Raw genomic sequence first — 7,200 nt, 5'->3', positions numbered from 1 at the left:
GAGGGGTTGGCTGGCACCCTATTGAAGATGCGCAAGAAGGCGTGGGTGATTCAGGGTCAGCGGGCTGCGTGGAAGGTAGTCAACGCGTGCGTCCCCTGCAGGAAAGTCAGGGCCAAACGGTGCCAGCAGATGATGAGCGATCTTCCGCGGGAGCGCACCGAACCTGCTGCCCCATTTGAGTACACCTCTGTGGACCTATTCGGCCCCTACGAAGTCATTGATGTTGTCAAGAGAAGGACAAAGTTAAAGGTCTGGGGAGTCGTCTTCTCCTGCATGGCCTCCAGAGCCGTCCACGCTGACATGGTGGAGAGTCTGTCAACGGAGTGCTTCCTAAAAACGTACTTCCGTTTTACAGCTATTAGGGGTCACCCGAGGAAGATGTGGTCGGATCAGGGGCCAAATTTTGTCGGAGCTCAACCAGCTCTGAAAGCGCTGTATGACCAACTCGGCAAGGTGGACAGGAAGACTGTGGAGGACAGGACCGCTCGACACGGCACGGAATGGGCGTGGGTTTTCCATCCTGCTGACGCACCCCATCGGAATGGAGCGGCGGAGGCGTCAGTTCGACTGCTCAAGCGGGCGCTGAGAAATGTCGGGAGGCTCGGAAATCTCACCTGCTTGGAGTTCCAGACGGCGCTCTTCCTGGCAGCCGATTTAGTGAACGAGAGGCCAATCGGTGCCAAGCTCCAAGTGCGAGATGATACGGTCGAGGTGGTAACGCCCAACACGCTGCTTCGAGGTAGAGCTGGAGACCCGGGGACTCTTGATCTGGATGAGTACCCGTTTGTGAAGCTGAGGGCCATCCAGGAAGAAGTGGGACGGTTTTGGCGACAGTGGAGTCAACTGGCTGGGCCCGGACTTTTCATCCGCACCAAGTGGCACAGAGAAGCCCGAAATGTGGCCGTGGGAGACGTGGTCTGGTTGGCTGACCAAAATGCCCTAAGGGGGCAATTCCGCCTGGGGCGGGTGGTGGAAGCGAGGCCAGACGAAAAGGGGCTGGTTCGGGACGTGAGACTGAGGGCTTGCCTAAGCCAGCCTGCTCCAGGAGTGGGGGCTTCAGGACGAAGAAGGAGCGAAGGCCGCGATCTCTTCCCAACGCTCGACCGAGACGTTAGGCGGGTGGTCGTGCTGCTTCCCGTGGAGGAGCAGTAAAAAAAAAAAAACTTTATTGAAGAGAGGGAAAGTTGTGGTCCATTTAGGTATAAAGGACCAATGGACCAAGTGGGAGGTGTTTGGCTAATCCATGGGAGGGTAGTTCATTTGGAGGTTCTTTTATTTGTTTGATTTGTGATTGGTTAAAAGTATGCATGCGGAGAGTGATTGGCTTAGATAGAAATGGGGGCGGGCTTAATGAGTGTAATCTGGGTGACAGGGGAAACGGAAGGTTAGTTGTAGAGAGAGATGGGAGTTGGTGAGTTGAGCTCTGAATGATTGTGTTTTGTTAAATCTTTTCTGTTAGTTCATTCACTGTTTGGTTGTTATATGTACTAATGGATCGATGTGTTTTGTCAGTTTTACAATCTGTTTAATTAAGGAAGAAGGAAAAGCAAACCGAATTGTGTCAAGTCTCGTCATTTCACCCGCACTGCCGGAGTAAGCAGAAGATTCACCCATTCAGCTAACTAGAGGGAGAGCTGAACAAAAACCTTCAGTACCTGTTTGGTGAATAATAACTTCGTATCTGCGTGAAATGATTCAAACTGCGGGCGATCGCTATGTACACAATGTGTCTCCAGGACATTTTTTTGTAACTCTGGAATAAATGTCTGAAATAAATTCAGTTGTGAAAACTGATATATACAATTTTCTTTTTTTTTCTTTTTCGTCTTATTCTGTCATATTTGTTTAATGTGTTAAATCGTGATCTTAGAATTATAAGGTTCTATCTCCGTTTAGAATGATAAGGTTCTATCTCCGTTTAGAATGATAAGGTTCTATCTCCGTTTAGGGGAGTTCAGAGATATTGAGCGTCAAAGTTTTTACATTCCATTATGTTTTGTGAGATGGAACCTTTGTATTTTATTAATTACTAACTAAAAAATGTCAACATTTTAAAAATAACACCACACAGGCATTAAAAAACACCTAATGGATCAGATTATGTAAAAAAAACTAAATTTTGACAAAATGGAGAAAGAACCTTATCATTCTAACGTCACGTTATGTTTTAGCCTGGAGGAGTGGAGATGAAACCATGACAACTTCCTCTCTGAACGCTAGGCAGATCGTCTCTGTCGGGAGCGGTCTCGTCTTTTTAAAACCGCGGACAGAGTTTCATATCGCCTCTATAGGAAGTCACATGACTCATATCTCCTCTTATAGGAAGTCACATGACTCGTCGCCTCTTATAGGAAGTCACATGACTCATAACGCCTCTATAGGAACACATGACTCAGCGCCTCTTATAGGAAGTCACATGACTCATATCGCCTCTTATAGGAAGTCACATGACTCATATCGCCTCTATAGGAAGTCACATGACTCATATCGCCTCTATAGGAAGTCACATGACTCATATCGCCTCTTATAGGAAGTCACATGACTAATATCGCCTCTTACAGGAAGTCACATGACTCTATGGCCTCTATAGGAAGTCACATGACTCATATCGCCTCTATAGGAAGTCACATGACTCATATCGTCCTCTTACAGGAAGTCACATGACTCATATGGCCTCTATAGGAAGTCACATGACTCATATCGCCTCTATAGGAAGTCACATGACTCATATCGCCTCTACAGGAAGTCACATGACTCATCGCCTCTTATAGGAAGTCACATGACTCATATGGCCTCTATAGGAAGTCACATGACTCGTAGCATCGAGTGGAGAAAACAATTATCTATATACAATCAGTACAATTGTTAGCCAACATAAACCCTGTATTATAACAAAGTAATACTGAACGTATTCCTGACATACAGCAAAATAAAACCCAAACTGGACAGTATATTCAATATATACAAGATAAACAGCAAGCAGAGAAGGACACTTAAATCAAGGATGCTGATTGTGTTGGGTGTTCCTCAGCGTGTGTCTGGTGATCTGAAGCTTCTTAGTGTCTAAGACTATCTACAAAACATCAACGTGAAACTTTTCTTGTAATATTAACATGGAAATCCCAGCAATAAAATAAATTGTGTAAGACCGTCGATCGAAGAACCAAACCTAGATATGCTATCCTTTATCAAGTCATTTATCATTTGTGTAACTTTTTTCTTCTTCTTTCTTTTCTTTTCGTGATCAGGAAAGGTATGAACGCTTACAACTGAATACTGAGCAGGTTAAACACGTTAAATATGTTTCCCACAACCAAATTAAAAAAGGTGTTAGTATTTTACAAATATTTTTAAAAAGTAAACCTTTAATCTATTTAGGCATTTCAAAATATATTCCATCAAAAATAGTCTGACATTTTGCTGGTAGAAAATAAATGTTATATAAATGATGAGGTTTGAAGCTAAATGTTTACTGTAGAATCGTGTCATGTTAGATTTACCCTAACCTTTCTAAAGACTTCTTTTCCATCCTGTCAGAACATCTTACATATATGTTTCTTTTTCTTTTTCTTCCAGTGGATGGTGTTTAAAAGACATTTTCAAACATGCAATAAACTGTCTGTCCTCACATAAAGTGCCTGTAGGGCCCAGTGGATGGTGTTTAAAAGACATTTTCAAACATGCAATAAACTGTCTGTCCTCACATAAAGTGCCTGTAGGGCCCAGTGACCTGGGTGAAGGCGTAGGGGGACACGCCAGTGTTATGATCAATATCTGTCCGCACCTTGGATAACAGTCAACTCTGCACTAAACCTTACCCTTGGGTTCACCAGTCCACGGTATAGTCTCTCAGGTGTGCTGGTCTGACCCGGGCACGGACCGGACGAGCCTCTGGGCGAACCCCGGCCTCCACCAGTTCAGGTGGGAACTCAGCTGGACTAGCCCCTGCCGCCGCCCCCGCCGCCCCGTACTTGCGGCCCCGCCGCCCCGTACTTGTACTTTGCTGGTACTTGCGCTTCTTGTCCCTGCCCCCGCCCCGTACTTGCGCTTCTTGCTTCATTTTGGCCTCCCACACGGCCAGGCTAGTTCAGGTTCTTGTGTATGTAGAAGACCAGGGAGATGCGCGTGGGGTGGGAGCGGTCGGGCCTCTTCAGCGGCGTGGTTGCATGCAGCTCGCGCCGGGCGCACTCAATCAGGATGGAGCCGTGGGCCGGGGCCACCGCCACGCCGCCGATGTTGGGGTCCAGGAAGTTGTGTGTTTTGACGACCGCGGTTTTCTTCTCCGGCTCGGGGAGCTTGCGGACGGCGTGGCAGAAGTTGTCCAGCACCTGGATGGCGCCGGACTTCATCTTCTGCCGCTGGCCCTCCTCGCTGCCGTGCTCGTCGGTGAGCGACACCTTGTAGAGGGGCAGCACATGGAGCTGCTCGTCCTCGGGTATCTCCCCCACCTTGCGGTTGTCCTTTTTCGTCAGGGTGCACACCTGGGAGAGAGGCGGCGGTGGGGGGGGGGGAAGGGGAAGGGGAGAGGAGAGAAGAAGAAGGGACAAGGTTTAGTGTCTGCCGAGTCATCGTGGCGGTGACCGGGCAGGGGGACGTTGTACTGCGGACACACACACAAGTCTCTCTGGCAACTACCCCCCTGAGAAACAGACGAACGACCTAAGAACAACAGACATGCACAGATAGAGTGAGAAGGATTGAGAGAGAAAGACAGACAGAGAGGCAGACAAACAGAGAGACAGATGGACAGAGAGAGACAGACGAACAGACGAGAGAAAGAGAGCGCGAGAGAGACAGAAAGAAAGAGCGAGAGAGAGCAAGAGAGAGAGAGGTAGTGGGGGGTAGTGGACGTCGACGCATCGTCCCAGCCCTACTTACAGGATAAGCTGTTGAACTCAGACATACCCTGTCTGAGACCAGAGTGTTGTGGAATTTAACGTGTATGCAGAGTGAACATAACACACTCCGGCTTATATGAGAGAGGCCACTTAAGAGTACCGAATGGACACAATTGTCTCATGTCAGCGCAACCAAGATCTCTCTGGCTTCCCAACTGTCTGTTGAAGAACCCGTCGGAAGACAATGGTATGGGCTGTCAACTGATTATCATGTTGGGATAACAACAATCCTGTTCAATTCCTCTATTAAGTTACATTTACCCATCTGTCTTGCATTGTTGAATATAATAAACGTGTAATAACAATGAACAGATTTCCGAATTACACTTAGCGGAGTAGATATCACAGATGCCAATACCAGTGTTTCCTCTATATGCATTTATTGGTGGCGGGCCAGGGCTCTCCGCCACTAATGTAAAAATTCCTGGAGGAAACACTGCACTGCTATGTTTAGCCAACTTGAATGCCAACATGGCCATCAGGGTTTTTCCTGGCTCAAAATGAGGCGGAGGTGGTACCAGTGGTGTTTGACATCGGGGGGGACCCATGAAGCAGGGCTGTCTGGGGGTCCTTAAACATCAAACACTTAATTTCTTGCATTCTGGTGAATTGATATGCACCAATTTGTGCCCTTTCTGCATCAATTTATGGTGGAAATGTCATTATTTATGTAAAGGAAAACACAATATTCAGGCACCAGATGACCATTCAAAATATAATGTAATATAATGCAATATAAGGCTCTCAGGCATTCTGTACTTTCAAATATGTATTCTCCTTGAGCAGTCAACATACTATCAGCTATTTCGCTAGCAAAAACGAAAGCTAACTTATTTGCGAAACAGCGCCCCCGCCACCACGTCGGCGCAGTGCCGCAATTGCAGCTAGATTTTTTTTGCGACTTTGCGACGCACCGACGCACATTACGCAAGTCGACGTATTGACGTAGTCGATTACGCCGACTACGTCGACGCGTCCCAGCCCTAACACACACACACACACACACACACACACACACACACACACACGCACACACACACACGCACACCTCTAAACTGGGGTCCTGAACCAGCACACATGCATTACCTTGGAGGCCTCCTCGTGCAGGCTGCAGTACTGGATGCTGCGAGAGCGACCGCGGACAGAGCTCTGGGGCCTCTCTCTCTCTCCCAGGCCATACTGCACACTGAGGGAACGGAGCTTAGGCCTGCCCTGGCAGTGGTGGTGGTGGTGGTGCTTTTCCCTGGGGCGATGGGGGAGATGGGGGTGGAGGGGAGGAGGAGGAGGCGGTGTGGAGCAGCCTGGCCGGGTGGAAGAGAAGGAGGAGGAGGAGGAGGAGTGGGGTGGTGGTGGGGGTTCCTCCAGGAGGATGGTGTACTGGCTGTGGCTGGAGGAGAGTGACCCGCCCAGACCCGGAGGCTTCTGCTGCTGCTGCTGCGGTAGCCCCACCAGGGGGGCCTCCGTCTCCGTGCGCCGACCCAGGGACCCGGGTCAGCCCTCTAGTGGAAAAGCCCCAAAAGTCATCAATATAGTGAACAAAGTCATTGTCTTCCTCGTTCTCCTCCTCAAAGTCATCAATATAGTGAACAACGTCACACGTCACACGCAGCCTGGCAAAAAGGTACCCTTCGGCCCTATGGTTCCTGCTCACGATGGGTAGCTAAAGAAGCGACCCGACCCGACCCAGGCCGACGCCACGCCGCCGATGTTGGGGTCCAGGAAGTTGTGTGTTTTGACGACCGCGGTTTTCTTCTCCGGCTCGGGGAGCTTGCGGACGGCGCGGCAGAAGTTGTCCAGCACCTGGATGGCGCCGGACTTCATCTTCTGCCGCTGGCCCTCCTCGCTGCCGTGCCGTGCTCTGCCGTGCCCGTGCCAGAGTGTTGTGGAATTTAACGTGTATGCAGAGTGAACATAACACACTCCGGCTTATATGAGAGAGGCCACTTAGAGTACCGAATGGACACAATTGTCTCATGTCAGCACAACCAAGATCTCTGGCTTCCCAACTGTCTGTTGAAGAACCCGTCGGAAGACAATGGTATGGGCTGTCAACTGATTATCATGTTGGGATAACAACAATCCCCTTCAATTCCTCTATTAAGTTACATTTACCCATCTGTCTTGCATTGTTGAATATAATAAACGTGTAATAACAATGAACAGATTTCCGAATTACACTTAGCGGAGTAGATATCACAGATGCCATTACCAGTGTTTCCTCTATATGCATTTATTGGTGGCGGGCCGGCACGAATGAATTTCCTCCGCCACTAATTGATTCAGTCCACTTAAAAAAAAAGTT

This window comes from Nansenia antarctica, assembly GCF_963989245.1.
Source record: "Nansenia antarctica genome assembly, chromosome: 15".
Classification (NCBI taxonomy): Eukaryota; Metazoa; Chordata; class Actinopteri; order Argentiniformes; family Microstomatidae; genus Nansenia; species Nansenia antarctica.
The sequence above is the reverse complement of the archived record's forward strand: the minus strand, read 5'-3'. Positions refer to the sequence as shown.